We start from the raw sequence: 17,916 nt of genomic DNA on the forward strand, positions 1-17,916 counted from the left end.
CAATGTTCCTATGACATATGTCAGAAAGAAATATGAAGGACCCTGGCATGAGCAAAATTACTTGTCAGCTGTGATCTTGAAGAATTTAAAAGCTAACTAAATAGAAATTAACAACTGCTTTTGGTACAGTCTTTTGATTAATTGCATTATTTGCGCTTGAGCAATGGAAAGCAAAATATAACCTAGTTGCATCATCAGTTCCACCTGTTTCTGACAGCTGTTACCATGCAGACCATATTACTAATATCCAAGCGCTCAGTTAAATAAATAATCTGTCCCACTCTCTCTGTCTTTCAGTGTGTGTCCAATCAAACGTTACCAGTTGTCCTAACATAAGTCATCTCTTTACATTGCACTTAGTCTACCATCTATCACACACTGTATCATCACAAATATAAAGGCAGCTGATTCTCTGTATCAATATTTGAGTCACCCCACATCTCCATGCTTGGACTAAAAGACATTAGATTACAAATCTTGCAATGAATTTTTGGAAAATGCCTTCATGTCAATTATGGCACCCGGATAGTGGGTTACAGGATAATCTAATCAGCAATATTCACAGATGATGCAGTGATGACACATTGATATAATTATGAGCTAACATACAATAACGAGTAGACAGACGAGACGGTTTCACAAAAGACTTGAGTTTAGAAGGCATGTCTGCCATTGTTCGTAAGGTTGCAGTCGCGCTTTCAGCACATCTGAACAACATCGGTAGCTGTTGATGATTGGTCCTTTCATTCTTAGTTTCCCTATACTTATCAGTTAATGGCTGGTCATGAATACATTCACAAAATTACATAGATATATTGTAACAAATCCATGTGCCTCAAACAGTTAATCAACCACAAAGTTAAAGGATTACACAAATTAATGTTTCCAACAGGATTGTAATCTATTTGTGGTGATGGGTTGCAGGAAGGTGCTATGTGACCTCATAGGTCTATTTGCATGATTGAAAATGATGATGACAATAGTGTGGCTTTACTTTGAGCTCCACCCGGATGACAGAGCTTCTCACCCCATCTCTACAGGAGAGCCCCGCCACCCAACAGAGGAAACTCATTTCGGCCGCTTGTACCTGTGATCTTGTCCTTTCGTTCATAAGCCAAACTTCATGAACATAGGTAAGTATAAGAATGTAGATCGACCGGTAAAATGAGAGCTTTGCCTTCCAACTCAGCTCCTTCTTCACCACGACGGATCGATGCAGGGTCTGCATCACTGCAGACACCGCCCCGATGCGCCTGTTGATTTCTTGATCCACTCTTGCCTCACTGGTGAACAAGACTCCGAGGTACTTGTACTCCTTCACTTGGGGCAAGATTTCCTTCCCAACCCGGAGATGGCACTCTAACCTTTTCTGGGCGAGAACCATGGACTCGGAGGTACTGATTCTCATCCGAGTCGCTTCACACTCGGCTCTGAACCGACCCAGTAAGAGCTGAACATCCTGGCCAGATGAAGCCATCAGGACCACATTATCTGCAAAAAGCAGAGACCTAATCCTACAGCCACCAAACCGGATTCCCTCAACGCCCTGACTGCGCCTTGAAATTCTGTCCAAAAAAGTTATGAATAGAATTGGTGACAAAGGGCAGCCCTAGCGGCGTCCTACCCTCACTGGAAACAGATCCCACTTACTGCTGGCAATGCGGACCAAGCTCTGACACCAATCATAAAGGGAGCGGACCGCCACGATCAGACGGTCCGATACCCAATACTCTCTGAGCACTCCCTACGAGACTTCCCGAGGGACACAGTCGAAGGCCTTCTCCAAGTGCACAAAGCACATGTAGACTGATTGGGCAAACTCCCATGCATCCTCAAGAATTCTGACGAGAGTATAGAGCTGATCCACGGTTCCACGACCAGGATAAAAACCACATTGGTCCTCCTGAATCTGAGGTTCGGCTATCCGGCGTAGCCTCCTCACCTGTACACCTGACAAGACCTTACTGGGAAGGCTGAGGAGTGTGATCCCACGATAGTTGGAACACACCCTCCCGTTCCACTTCTTAAAGAGAGGAACCACTACCCCAGTCTGCCAATTCAGAGGCACCGCCCTCAATGTCCACGCGATGCTGCAGAGTCTCGTCAATCAAGACAGGCCCATAGCATCGAGAGCATTAAGGAACTCTGGGCGGATGTCATCCACCCCCGGGACCCTGCCACCGAGGAGTTTTAACTACCTCGGTAACCTCAGCACACCAAAGATTCCAGAGGAACTGCTTCCTAATAGGAAGACGATTGAGGATTGAGAACGTTTTCGAAGTAGGCCAATAAATAAAACAATGATTTTAAGTCCACCATCATAATTAATGTAGCTTAAAATATTAAGGAGGATTACATTTTTAATACGCATTACTTTCAATTAAATAAATAAAGCTGTTTATTTCACAAAATTGTTTAATTCTTGATAAATAACATCAATATATTAATAAATACTAGGGCTGTCAAAGTTAACACAATAACCTGTTAACCATAAATTTCAATAACGGCACTGATTTTTTTGACAGGCGATTAACGCGAACACTTCCTTTTTGACAGTTGGGCCGTGCCGTAGCGGGGGAACTTAGCTGCAGTTCACTTGCTACTGATGAGCCACAAGCCAGCAGAAGTGGACAAAATAAAATCTACCTTATGGAAATATCAGGTTCAAAGCCATGGCAAGTTGTTCTCCCGACAAGAAAAGACTATTTTTCACAGCGAGAAAAAGTGACATCCCTGCGGCAAACACCTGCTGCGCACATCGTACAGAGGTGGGTGGTGCTTCACTTCCGTGTTCAGATTACGATTAAGGTGCAGTGATAACATAACATTTAGATTGTTACTGTGACTGTTTAGTAAGAAAGATGACATAAAAGCTCAACAGAAATTAAAGACGGTCGGCAGGATGTCAAAAGGAGACTTTTTTTATTGCAAACAGGCGATCCGACATTAAAACATGTCAAGATACTTTCTCAAAACAGTCACACACTTTTTCGGCTTCAAAATAAAACGCTTTACATCCGGTTTAACTACATTTAGGGTTTCTCTTTAAAGTACAGCTTCATGTTAGCCGCCACACCTAACAAAATAAAGTAATATAATGTATTGTGACTTTCTTTTAACTTTTATTGTCAATTTTATGCCAACAACGGGCCCAATTCCAACAAGTATTTCATCCGTGCACACACGTCTGTCTCCGTGCTTCACTCCTAGACACACAACACTTGTTCATTCTCCGCCGACACGGTGTGTTTACAGTTCATGGGAAAAATGACCGCCATAACACTAGGGTTGCAAAGGGGTGGAACGTTTCCGGTAAATTTCTGGAAACTTTACGGAAATTTACCACGGGAAGTTAAGCTCGGGAAGTTTGGAAATATTGACCATTTTTTGATTATTCAAAGTTGGACACCGCCCATGGGAATTAATGGGAATATATGGGAATTAATGGAGAATTACAATAATTATATATTATTGGGCACTTGTCTATATGCTGCTGCACCTGTGTGGCATTTTTGACATAGCTCTTTGCACAGTATTTGCAAATGTACACAGCCTTTCCGCCTACATTGGTTGGGGGGAAATGTCTCCACACATCAGATGGTGTACGTGGCATTATTCTGTATGTATTTATTAATTCTTGTAAAACACTAATGCAATGCCACACACAGATATAAATAGTCAGCTAAACAATTACAGTAGTCTTTAAAAATGTTTTACTGATGGACAAATGAATAGAAATAGGCTAGATGAATAAATGAACACTCAATCAGCATGCTACATCACACCATAACCTACATTCTTGTATGACAACAGAATGGCTAGCAGAACAGAAGGCAGAGGAAACTACACGTTTTGATTTAGTATTTACTGGTTGAACTTTAGAGATCACAAAAAGGTAAGCTCGGATCGCTAACGTTGTTAGCATAAATGAATGGGAATTAACATAGAGAAAATTAGCAATACGGCTAACGGGGAAGTATTTTCGGTTCATTATGAGACTGTGGTGGTACATAAACCCAGTTAGCTAGAGATATTGGCCCCAAAATCATTTAACAAGTACAGGAACAGCTAGCTAGCTTGAGTGGAAGTCTGCTGGAGTAGTCTACAGTCATACAGTAACAAGCAATTACACCTCTATTAAACTTAAATACCATAGATTAAATATATTTACCCCAGTAATATCATCAAAACTTACCTGACAGGATGAAGTCCTTGGGCTCAAATACTAGTGGGGCCTCAATAGCCCTGCTGTAGTGTGTAGCTGCTGGGAATTATCTGGGCATGTGATGGAAGAATGCACTGCACATGTGATGGAGGAATGCACAGTGCAGGGTTGAAATTCTACTGAATTTGCATTAAATCAGGTTGTTTTAGCTAATAATCATGCTGCAAGATCTAGGGTGTTGCATTCAATGTTTATTCCTATTAATTCCTGTTAATTCCCATGGAAAGTTTCCAACTTTGAATATTCCCGGATTTTTGTAACCCTACATAACACACTAACAAACACATTAACAACAGCCATACGCACGGGGTTGTCTGGAGCGGGGGCAGCGTGTTTGGCTGTGGACATACTTTAATATGTTCGAGATGTACCCGCGGACAGAGATCTTCACAATTTAAAATGACACTAGCGGCTTTTAATGACAGAAAGGCTCCCAGCAACGCGAAGCAAGTGTGACATCAGGCTCACTTTTCGTCACGGACATGGCACGACATCTAACTAAACACGAGTACAGTCGCCAATAACATCAAAAATAGATTTATTGCCAATCGTTTTTATTACTAAAAGGATTGGAGAAATGTATTTCTAAAAAATAAAAAATTCTCAAAAAAGTACATTGTGGTATAAGCAGCAACAACTAAAAAATAGAACCAAATTATATCATGTAAGAAAAATATATATGTTAATACTATACTTAATAACAGATATCAAAATTGTTTTGCCTTTTTTAGGAATATATGCATCATAGCAAATCATAAGATGACCACGCCCTTATCCACGCCCCCACCGCCACAGGTATTTTGGCAATTTGGGGGAAACCCTGACATTAACAAAATAAATAGGTCTTACATTACGATCATGCTTTGTCAGAGACGTTTTGTAATGTTATTCTGTGATATTTGCACCTAAAGAAATGCTAGTACATCAATTTAAAAAAGTAGGTGTCGGGGGGGATATTTCTGGCTGGCTGAAATATTGTGTAAAATATTGTATAACATGTTCTGGTCGAGTCCTCAATTACAGAATGATTAGCGGGCTCAATAATACATTTTAATAGTTAATAGAGAAGGTTAAAACATCATCATGCACCTGTTTTTGTTAAGTACATAACTCATTTGTAGTTGTGATGCTTTCAGTGACAATCTACAATGTAAATAGTCATGAAAATAAAGAAAACGCATTGAATGAGAAGGTGTGTTCAAACTTTTGGCCTGTACTGTATATATCAGGGGTGCAACAATACACGTGTTAGTATTGAACCGTTCGATACAATGGTCTCGGTTTGGTTTACCAACTTCTGATGATACGCTCTGTGCTGAAAGCTGAGCGAGTCTGCGCTCGATGATGCAGCAGTGTTGGCGCTAGGAATTTTCAAAATGGGGTCCCAGGGACCCAATCAAGTCATAAAAATGGGGTGCCACAGTAATTTTTTGGGGTCCCACTTTTTTGTAACCGTTTGAAAACAAATGATAAATGTATGCATTATCCAGTTATAACTCACATTCTATATTGTGTTTTGGAAAAATGTTGTCATTAACGTTGCTTAATTCATTAAAAAAATTATAAAAAATAAATTATTATTCAGTTATAAACATTCATTCACTTTCTTCTTTCCTTCATGGATTTAAACTTTGCAGCTGCCGGTATTTTTTCTATATTTTCATTTAATAAATTGTAGGTGTATTTATTTCAGTGTAAAAGTGTAAAACGTTTTTTGCTTTGGTCGTGAAATTATGATAATTGTGTGCCAGGGCATACACACATATGACAAATTTAATTGATTATTCCCATCTGTATGTAGATCATCAGTCGTTTAAAAAACGCCAAATTTACACTTTCATGGTAAATAATGCCAACAAACTTGGAAATTGTCAAGTTAGTTTCAATGTCATTCAATACAGTGGCACTCGATTCCCCTAGCATTTCATCTCTGACTTTGTGATGGCTTCGCTTATTGTGTTTATTGCTCACCATGATGAAAACAATAACACGCGGGAGTCCTAATACCGGAAATGCAGTATTTGTGATCGATAAAACTTTCGCCGAATCAAAATTTAAGAAATTGTACCGGAAAGCGCATTACTTTGAAGTAGACCAATAATTAATCATTAATAATAACTAATAATTTGACCCGGCAAATATAAACAAAACACCGACGGAAAGCGATAATCAATAATAAAAACAAAACGAGCAAACCGGGACTTCCGGAAATTCGCGTTGTTTCTGATTTCAATGCGTAAAAAGACACAAAGAGTGCGTTAACGCCAACACTGATGCAGCCTATTGAGCACAGATCCACTAAGCTGCGGCACTCACATTCATTCAGACTAAAACAAGCTGCTAAGACAGAAGCTGCTTCACAAGTAACTTCTAAAGCTTCTATAGCTTGTTGCAACTTGGCTAATGCCTCAAATATACCTGAAATTGACGATCTTCCACCATCATTCAGATCTGGCGTGTCTAACTACTTTGGTTTTTGTGTTCAATTGGACCCTGATGGCAAGCGTGTCGTGGACAAAAATACAACGGTATGTCGCAAGTGTCACAACCATAAACTACAACAGTGGAAATACAACAAAAATTACAACACATTTACGCGACATCATCCCGATGTGGAAATAGGTGGAACCAAACAAAAACAAATATTTTTATATCGTCTTGCCATATTTGTAATTGTTGCTGCTTATTGTACAATGTACATTGTTGAGAATTGTTCAAGTGTCTAGACTCTATAATTGACTTTTTTATCAAAAACAACTAGCAAAAACAAACCATCTTGTTTTAGTGTTATATAGACTGTACTCGTGTTAAGAGAGAGACTCTTCTGTCTCTCTATGTCCTTGAAGAAAAGAGAGCTGCAGCGAGCATGACGTTAAACTTGCTTCGAGCAGCTGCTCCAGTTGGACTTTCTCTCCTTAAAAGCTGCCACTGTCCTCCTAATATTTGCACATTTTGTAGAACGCAGTCCACGTGTATGTCTGGAATACATAAAATTGATGTCTACATCACAGACATGCTGACTACACTCCAGACAATCATGTGCGTTTTGTTACAATCCGGTTTAGGCAGCGCTGTTTTAGGTGATAAAGGTCTTTTTTGGTGGCAAGTTTTTGGCGCATCACGAGTCAATATTGCACACATAATTGGCTAAATATATCCGTTGATAGTGTAAGGATCTGCTGGTGGTAATGATATAAGTTTGGGTGGTTTTGATTTGATGTTAATTTTTCCCATGATCAGAAACACCGTCCGTGCCTGAAAGCAGTGGGGCAGAATGAGGAAGTGTTGTTGTGTGTCAAGGCGAAGCACAGGGACGAAAGTGTTTACACGGAAGGTAAAGCCAGTAGGAATCGTGCCATTTGTTAGCATAAGATTGGCAATAAAAGTTAAAAATAGCCCCAGACTTTGAGTGACCTCTTCAGGAGGCTACAATACATTTATTTGCCTCCATGTGGCGACACATGGATACTGAGCAACTTATGGCCTCAGGCTAATCTACCAGGGGCTCGGATGTAGTCTGCCTCCAGAGGTGTTGCATGCAGGTGCATTGGCGTGTGAATATGCGGACGCTGAGGAAGCCTGGGAACTTTTCAGAGACACCATTCATTCATCTTCCCTCAGTATCTTAGGTCAAAAAACCAAGAAGAACAAGGACTAGTGCGATTAAAATAACAGAAGTACATGAGATGATATGTGCGAAAACAAGCTCTTTTTAGCGCAACTACAAGAACCAAGTTCCATCAGTTATAAGGTGGCTTTCACAGACATACGCCAGAGAGTTCAGACAGAACTACACAACATGCAAAACAGCTGGTTCAGCAATTAAGCCAAAGAAACAGAAGTTTGCTGATATGCACGACTCCAAACGCTTTTACGACTCGTTAAAAGCTCTTTATGGACCTCAACCTTCTAGCTCACCTCTTCTTAGCTCAGATGGTGATACACTAACTACGGTGGGAACATTTTGGATCGTTTGTTCGAGGAATTTAACGCAGTTCTCAACCGTCCATCATCTACCAATGATGAAGACATTTGTTGAAAACAGGTCGTCTCGGAAGAGTGCAACAGCTGTTGGAGCAAAGGCTACTGAACGTGCCATCCGGAAACAGTATAGACCAGGGGTCCCCAAACTACGGCCCGCGGGCTGGATCCGCCCCCCCCCCAGCATCCAAAATCCGGCCCACAGGAAGTCCCAAATTAAAAAAAAAAAATTAAAAAAATATATATATATTTTTTTAATCTTTCCTTTCTAATCCATTTTCTACCGCTTGTTACTCTTGGTGTCTCCTAGTCGCTCAGGCAAATCATATTGTCTAAAAATGAATTTTCCCATCGATAACGTGACAATGTTAAATGTTGATGAACATCAATGTTAATTAATGTTAAATGACAAAACGGATTATAAAGACAATGTATGTATGTATGTATGTATATATATACACATACATATACATATATATATATATACATATATATATACATATATATACACATATATATACACATATATATATATATACACATATATATATATACACATATATATATATATACACATATATATATATACACATATATATATATATATATATATATATATATATATATATATATATATATATATATATATATATATATATATATATATATATATATATATATATATATATATATATATATATATATATATATATATATATATACATACACAGCCTGGCCCCCGGCCAAATTTTTTTAACCCAATGGGGACCCCTTGTATAGACAGTGCACCTACAACCGAGCCAACCCACGTGTTCCGTCTGAGTTGCTGCCCCTATAGGGCTGACAAGCCTGCCAAGCTGTCACGGTCATCTTCGCCTAGCGTGGGACAAACATCGACCGTTCACATTTAAATAGATTCGGTACCGATTCCCAGTACCTGGGGTGGCATAGCTCGGTTGGTAGAGTGGCCGTGCCAGCAACTTGAGGGTTTCAGGTTCGATTCCCCGCTTCCGCCATCCTACTCACTGCCGTTGTGTCCTTGGGCAAGACACTTTACCCACCTGCTCCCAGTGCCACCCACACTGGTTTAAATGTAACTTAGATATTGGGTGTCACTATGTAAAGCGCTTTGAGTCACTAGAGAGAAGCGCTATATAAATATAATTCACTTCACTTCAATACCGGTACTCAACAACGCCATTTTTCGGTACATTTGTGTGTGTTGATAAATGTTAATTGAATAATTAATAGAAATTCATTTTTAAATGTAAATGAGCTCAATATGATAACTGATGTTCAGTTGTTGTAACCTGTTTTCTGAGTGTCATTTGCAATGCAGTTGCCTTTTCAAGACATTAGATGGTAGTAGCCTACAGTATAGGCTATCTATGGTATGTTGTCTAACTAAGAAGTAGCTTTTTCCAGAAAGCTAAATGTTATGTTGCGCCCTAAGAAGTGTTCAGACTCGGACTGTCAAAGTTAATGCGATAATAATAAGTTATTTATCATTTCCTTTAACAGTCCTATTTTTTGCCCTGGGTCCATTCCGTAGCTTGGGAAAAAGTAGCTGCGTCGCTAAATCGGCATGTGCATGCTCCAAGAGCATTTAAGCTTTTCATCAGTTTCAGCAGCTGCGCACTTTTATGCCCCATTTTCTTGTCCTTCATCAAGTGATTTGACTGAGGCGATGCGGATCCCTGGCTCTTTTTAAATTTTATTACCAATCATATGATAACAAACGGCACAAATTCAACAGGCTTTAGCTCCCCTGTACACACTTTTGCGTCCGTGAGTCTGCGCTTCCCCGCCGGACAAACAACAACACGTCCTCATTCTACGCCAATCACCTATCAGGCACGGACGGTGCGTTTGCAAACATGGGAAAAACTGACATCAAATCCAAACCACACAAACATTAAACATTACCACCAGCAGGTCGTTACAGTATGAACTGATATATATAGCCTATTATTTGCACACTACTGACAAGTGATGTATTGAAAACTTGACCACCGAAAAAAAGACTTTGATCACCGAAAACAAGTTAATGTAAACAAGACGCACGCCATTGTCTGGAGCGTTGTAAGCATTTCTGCTATGTAGATGTAACCAGATATACCCGCAGCCAGCCATCTACAAAATGTGAAAATATTAAGAAGACAGTGGCGGCTTTTAAGAAGAGAAAGTTCAACTGGAGCAACAGCGCCAAGCAAGCGTGACATCATGCCTGCTGTAGCTTGCCTCTTTCGCCAAGGACATAGAGGAATAGAAGTTAAGAGTCTCTAAACACAACTACATTTTATAAAAACACCAGAAGAATATTAGATTTGTTGCTAATGGGTTTATTTTTTATTTTTTAGAAGTCATCAAAAGTCTCTAGAATGACACTTGAAAAATTCTCAAAGTACATCGTAGAAAAAGCAATAACAATTGAAAATATGGCAAAACGATTAAAAATATATATCTTAATACCAATTAATAACAGATTTGTTTTTAAATGTATGTTAAATTTTTTTGCCTTTTTATGCAATCGAATCGACTTTATTTATACAGCACATTTTAGAAAACAATAATGCACAGGAGTTAAAACTTCAATTAGAAGCAGGTTAAAACTAAGGAGAGTCAATTGTAAATGTTGTTTTAAGAAAATCATAACAGATTGGGCAAATTATTTGATATGTCATGGTGACCACGCCCATAACCATGCCCCCACCACCACAGGTATCTTGGCAGTCTCTGGGAAACCCTGCATGATGCAAGTAGAGCTGGGGCGAAAATTCAGTATTATAGTTACCGGTATATTTTAGAAAGAGATATATATGAGATATATATGTGAGACACTACCACCATACTGTTGGTGTGCCTTTGTTACGGCCGTTTGCGGCCGGGGCATTGTGGCAGGGATCGCAGCCAAGTAAGGGTACAGCTTGTAAGGGAAGTCGAGCATGCGTCCAGAGTCGCAACCGCACATTGGCGACACCGACCCTCCGCCACATTCGCCTTCGCACACAGCCGACGTGCCCGCACCGGGTGGTGGCTCCTCTTTACTAATCAGAAGTAACACAATCTGGTGAAAAGATTCAACAGAGCAGCCGCCAGAGACGACAAACTGTCACTGCTAACTGCTAAAGCTAACAAAAACAGTTCAGATTAAGGCCTCACTGACGTCACATGGTGCTTATCAGCAGACACCGCCTTTTAAAAGCACACACATGCAGCTCTCACAAACCTCTCTTAACTGCATATAACAGATTTAACTTTTTTTTGTTGCTTTTTTTAAGTAACATGTTACTTTCCCTAGTAATTTGTTACATTTATTTAAGAATAATTCCATTAGTAATTAAATGTATTTTTGGTTAAGTAACAAGTAACCATAATTTATTACTTCTTTTAAAGTAATTTTCAGAACAGTGGTAGTCACAGTAATGTGGTGTTGAGTTTAAAGTAAATACTTTGCATTTTTTGTTAAAAACACTGTTATATATCGTATATCGCCATTCAGCATAAAAGTACCAGGATATCAGTTTTGGATCATATCACCCAGCACTAGATGTAAATATACATGTAATGTAGCATTTAGGGCAGCACGGTGGGAGAGGGGTTAGTGCGTCTGCCTCACAATACGAAGGTCCTGAGTAGTTGTGAGATCAATCCCGGCCTCGGGATCTTTCTGTGTGGAGTTTGCATGTTCTCCCCGTGACTGTGTGGGTTCCCTCCGGGTACTCCGGCTTCCTCCCACTTCCAAAGCCATGCACCTGGGGATAGGTTGATTGGCAACACTAAATTGGCCCTAGTGTGTGAATGTGAGTGTGAATGTTGTCTGTCTATCTGTGTTGGCCCTGCGATGAGGTGGCGACTTGTCCAGGGTGTACCCTGCCTTCCGCCCAATTGTAGCTGAGATAGGCTCCAGCGCCCCCCGCGACCCCGAAGGGAATAAGCGGTAGAAAATGGATGGATGGATGTAGCATTTATAATAACAGTTAATATTTATGTATATTGCTCATTTTAAGCATACGCGGTGCATTAATTTCAAAAATGCATCACAACCTTTGATTTTGATTTTTTTTAAAACAACATCATTGATTACTACTCACTGCAGACTTCTTGAGAACCAACAAACTAGGGCTAAGAGATATGGCTGAAAACTATATCTCAATATCAGCTTCTTATATTGATCGATATCGATAGTTATTGATTTTTTAATGACTTATTTAAGCCTGCCAATAAATACAGTAAAACAATTTCCAACTTCCCAAGGGTGCTACTTTTCAGTGGAGAGGGTGTTTGGGAGCCAGGTAGGATGAGCGCACTAGACACTAATAGTGTATAAGCTATTGAACACAACACAGTAGTTAGGGAAGCAACTAATTAAACCGACACATTGGAAGTGTCAGGATGTTGCCAACAAAACTAAAGACACGCTTCTGTTATTGAGTTGATATGCCAATATTTTAAAGTTTCTCTTCTCACGCCATGCAGTGAATCCACAGCAAGACAGAAAGATGGCGCAACCACACTAGTGTTATAAGAGTAGCGTATGTGTGTGTGCTCCTTTAAGAATGACAGAATGTTGGGTGAGTGATGTCAGTAGGCAAGCAGTAGCATGCAGCAGTAGTGGCGACTGGCGAATGTGTCTGGTTGCGTCCTGCAGAAATAAAAAATAAAGCGACCAAATTGTCACAAATCGGCGGCATCGTCATTCTGACCCAAAAGCGGAGCTTAGCAGACCCATTGTCGGGTAAAGTGAAGGGTGTCACCCCCGAAAAAAACATCGGCCCTGGAGGGAAAGTCTCCCCTGCGCTCCTCAACTACAGGCTGCGACTGGGAGAAGAACAGCAGGAAAGGTGTAGTTGATACTGTCACGTGATTGGCTGTTACCGTGTCCCTCCAATTGCTCATTGAATACTGTTAACTGATTGGCTGTTCGCATGTCCCTCCCATTCCTAAGTGACACTTCCTGTTTCCTGTATTCCCAAAGCGCGAGTGGCTTCATGAAACAAATCTTGCTTTATCATTTCTGGTTTCTTCCCACCCAAAAATATATATTGAATATTTTATCTAACGCATTTTATATTCATATCATTTAAGTGTCTGTCGCGATATATATTGACATCCTATTATCGGCCCAGACCTACAACAAACATAATAGCACATCACTTACTGTGCAAGGTCTGCTGTCATTAGGATGCCGACTGCTAGGATGTTCATATATTCCCATTTAGATGAAGAATAATTTATAATCTCACGAAGAAAAGGGGGGTGAAACCAAGAGTCTTTTTGTGTTGTTTTTGCCATAAATTGGTTGTCAAAGTGTACTAACTTGTCGGAATATGTCCTTGTTCTTCTATCATGCAGGTGAGTTGCATGATTTATGATCTACAATAAAGTTTGACAAGCAAGGAAGAAAAGAAGCAGCTGATCAGTCAATCATGTCAACACTGGCACTCAAGCTCGTGATCACGGTGCAGCTATAAATAATTTGTCTGTGTTAGCGCTTATAATAACAATATCACTGATACTTGGTTAATATTCAAGTCACAAAACGTAAATGAATATTGCTTGGGGCTTTTGGGTGTTTTTTATTGGGTTTTATGGGTGGAGTAGCGGACCTCCCGTTGGCTCTGCTGTAAGCAGACTTTTATCTAAAAGTTAGAACGCAATAAAAAAAATAGTCAGTCGTCATGTTTTTCATAATGATTGTGAACGATAGGCTTTTTTTTTTTTAAAGTGCCGTTCCCCTTTAACAAAGACAGAACCTATTTTATTGATTTTGGTTGTGATTTTCATTCAAGTGCAAAATGATGCTCACACAATATTATATTTTTATTATGTGTTTGCTTTATTTAACTTGGTATTTAAAAGTTTATATTTCAATTACAATGTTAAAATATACAAGAAATACAAGTTAATTGCATTTGAAAGGGTATACTTGCATTATTCTTATGTATTATTATTACATCAGTGGTTAATTTGGTGTCAAAAAAATAATAGCAATAATATTGTTTATCGGCAAATTTGTGGGTCACTATATCGTCGAGCAAAATGTGTTATTGGCCCATGCTTAGAAGTGTAGTTCCTGCCCTTTGTATGTAAGTGCTCCCACAGCAGAAATACAAATTCTGTATTACTACAAAATAAAAAAATTAAAAGCATGTGTATGTCCATTTTGTGCTGGCTGGTCGATATCAGTTTATTTTGAATATGAACTACTTTGTAATTGTATGCATCACATATTTCTGAATGTTTTATTACAGCATGTCAAAAAAGGAGTAGGAAGAGGCAGAGCTTATTTAATCCTACTCCTTTTAATAACACACCAGTTATTTTTAACCCATTTATATGTTAACTACTTGTTAAACAACCGTATATAAATAAATAAGTAAATCAATAAATATACAATGAGTAGGTAAATAATTATTAAATACATTAAAAAAAACAATAACTAAAGTTATTATGAATAAATATTTAAATAATTTATGATTCGCCTATGAGATGAATAAGATTATCTCATCTTTTTTAAACAAGGTTCAAGATGATTATCAAGATTCTTCTTATTTGTACTTTGTGAACACTTTGTGTTTGAACAGTTTCTTAAACTGGATCGTACATTGTTTGACTTCCTTGCTTTATTCATTCCATAATTGAATTCCACACACTGAGCTGTTTTAAAAAACACTATGCTTAAAAAACACTTAATTAAATCAAACTAATTGTCCAGTCATGGCATTAAAAACTTGAAAATGATCTGTCGGGGTTACACTTAATGATGAAAATTTTTATCTATCTGTCATTAATTTTGGGATAACTGAACAAAATGTGATAACCGGGATTAAATATTTTAATCGTTTGACAGCACTTGTTTACACTGTACAAATTGTGCTTATTACACACCAGCAGTTTGATTACAAAATTAATCTTAGTTGTATGTAACGCTAGCATGGGCTAGGCGGGTTAAGAATGTAAACCGTGTAACAGAAGATGGTTCGTCTAGGAGCCTGTGGTATGAAAAATGACGACAACTAGTTATTTTGGTTTCGACTGCATTAAATGTATTGAACAAGAATATAAATGCCACAAATGACACAATAGGAAAAAATAAATAAAATTCCCAAAACAAAAATACAAGATGCAGTCCTGCTGCTTTCTCGGAACCAGTTCACAGTTCAGTTCAAAAGGTATGCAAACACTTTCGCGTCAGTCCAAAAGTTCAGTTCAAAAACAAAAGTAATCCAAAAGGTTCACCGCGGAGGAGAAAAAAAATGCTTGTCCTACCGCGTAGACGTTTAGCTCGCCATTTGTTGAGTTGAGTTTGAAAGTGGATAGAGAGCTCCGGTTGTTTGGGTCAACGGGTATTCCTTCCCGGAAAAAAAACCTGACCTGAGTAATCGAGGGCAAAAACAACATACCATGAACGGCCCAATAATTAATCGAACATGGCAGCTCGAATTATGAAGTTTACAAAGTGTGAGAATGAGAAGATTTTGCAAGTTGCTTCTCAAGCGCGTCTCACAGCACCGCAGCCACAGCAGGTACGGGAGGGGCTGGTGAAGTGAGCAGCACTTCCTTATAAGGAAGTGAGCGGCAGGAAGTAACCCTCCACAATAAAAGTCTTTGCACTGTATGCATGTTTTCAATGGATATTTTAAATATGGGTTACAGGTTCCCCCCTATACTCATGTACGGCCTCGTACATGGAGGTGGCTGGCGGCATACAATTCGTTCCTGGGGAGTGATTGTCGATCCAGACTCCTCTACTTGCAGTGTAGAATCAAAGACATTACTCAATCCTTGGAACAAGGTCTGGATACTGCGCAAAACTGGATGTCCAAGTTTTGAATATTGAAGGCGACTGGGAGGTTTGCGGGTTCGAGTAGGCCGTGGAGCTGGCGATACAGATTCTGGACTGAATGTTTTGGTTCCAGTGGGTGACTCAGGCTCACTCAAGATAGGTGCTGCTTGCGGAGAGCCTGACGTAGAGGAAGTGCTGTCCTCTGGCTGCCCCAAAGCATCACCATCCACTTCTGGCACGGACTCTGTGTCCTGCAATTCAACCACTTGCCCAGGGTCGGCAGGTGTTTCCTGATCCATCTCTACACTGTGCACCACACCAACAGGATCCCCTTCTGTAGCACGTTGTGAGGGCTGGCCAGGCGAACTCACGGGCACTGCAACTGGGACAACTGAAGGTATAGGAACAGGTAAGTCAATCACTCTTGTTAATTTTGCTGGAGCGGAGCAGGTTTCAGGTAAGTTGGGTAAATACACATCTGGGGGATAGTATTCTGGTTCAGAGAGCTCCAGAATTGCTGGGTCCACTGGTGGAATCACTTTGGCTGATGTCATTGGTTGCTTTGGCAAGTCTGCTTTGGGGGTTGTTGACAAATAGCCACAAGGCAGCAGCAAGTCTCGGTGGAAGGTCCTTACAGGTCGATTTTTCCCCTCAGGCTTGACGGTATATACCGGAAGAGTGCCGGCTCTCTTCTCGACAATATACACATCCGCCTCCCACCTATCTGCTATCTTATGCTTGCCTCTCACCTTGACATTCCTAACCAAGACTCTGTCCCCTACCGATATTTCGGAGGGTGTAATTCTCTTGTCAAATCGAGACTTGTTCCTTCCCATGACCTTTTCTGCATTCTTAGTCGCAATGTGGTAGCTGTCTTCAAGATGGGACTTAAGCTTTTCAACGTACTGTGAATGGGATGTTTGAGGATTTCCAGACACAGGCAGACCAAAAACCAAATCGATAGGCAACCGGGGTTGTCGGCCAAACATCAATTCGTAGGGGGAGTAGCCGGTGATGTCATTGCGGGTGCAATTGTAAGCATGTACCAGAGGCTTGACAAAATCCCTCCAATGAGTTTTGTCTTGGTCTTGCAGGGTGCCCAACATGTTCAGGAGCGTACGGTTGAATCTTTCCACAGGGTTGCCACAAGGGTGGTAAGGCGTGGTTCTGATCTTGTGGATTCCCATAATCTGACAGAGCTCCTTGATGGTGTGTGATTCAAAATCAGGCCCTTGGTCACTGTGGAGCCTTTCGGGTATTCCATAATGAACCAGGAAATTGTCCCACAGGGCTTTGGCTACTGTCGTGGCTTTCTGATTTGGGGTTGGGACCGCTACAGCGTACTTAGTAAAATGGTCAGTGATGACAAGTACATTCTTCGTGCTACTCTGATCTGGCTCGATTGAAAGAAAGTCCATACAAACAAGTTCGAGCGGTCTTGCTGTTTGGATATTTACTAATGGTGCAGCTCTCTCTGGCAGCGCTTTCCTACGAACGCACCTCCCACAGGTCTTTACTTTATTAGTAATGTCGATGGACATGCGTGGCCAGTAGAAGCGTGATCTAAGGAGGTCAAGTGTCCTCTCTGTTCCAAGATGGCCCATCTGGTCATGCAACTGGTAGAGGACCTCTGCTCGACATTCCTCTGGTAGGACAAGTTGGTAGCTGGGCTCACCATTGATGTTTCTTTTCCTAACAAGGACGTTATTGAAGATCTCCAGTCGTGGCAACTCACGCAGGAGCAGCGGCAGATCTGGAAGCTGTTCCCTCAGAGAAGGCGGCGGACTGCATCCGTGTTCCAACTGGGCGACAACATGCTGAATAACCGGATCTGCTCTTTGTTTGTCTGCAATCTCAGTGACAGAAAGAAAGGAAGTGACTGGAGAAGAGAACTGTTGATCATCCACAAAGCTGTCCAGTA

At 40.3% G+C, this 17,916-nt stretch overlaps 1 protein-coding gene and 1 long non-coding RNA gene across 3 annotated transcripts in view; one reads left to right on the forward strand and one right to left on the reverse strand.

Moving 5' to 3' along the window:
* arid4b (AT-rich interaction domain 4B) overlaps positions 1-17,916 on the reverse strand; it is a 109,531-nt gene that overhangs the window by 75,696 nt on the left and 15,919 nt on the right. The gene's annotated exons all lie outside the window — the stretch shown is intronic.
* LOC133657344 (uncharacterized) lies at positions 1,039-13,607 on the forward strand. The gene is made up of 3 exons (XR_009827257.1): positions 1,039-1,133; positions 2,557-2,768; positions 13,562-13,607. It is a non-coding gene; the product is annotated as an uncharacterized LOC133657344 (long non-coding RNA).

The sequence above is a fragment of the Entelurus aequoreus genome, linkage group LG09 (genome assembly GCF_033978785.1).
Source record: "Entelurus aequoreus isolate RoL-2023_Sb linkage group LG09, RoL_Eaeq_v1.1, whole genome shotgun sequence".
NCBI classification, from domain to species: domain Eukaryota; kingdom Metazoa; phylum Chordata; class Actinopteri; order Syngnathiformes; family Syngnathidae; genus Entelurus; species Entelurus aequoreus.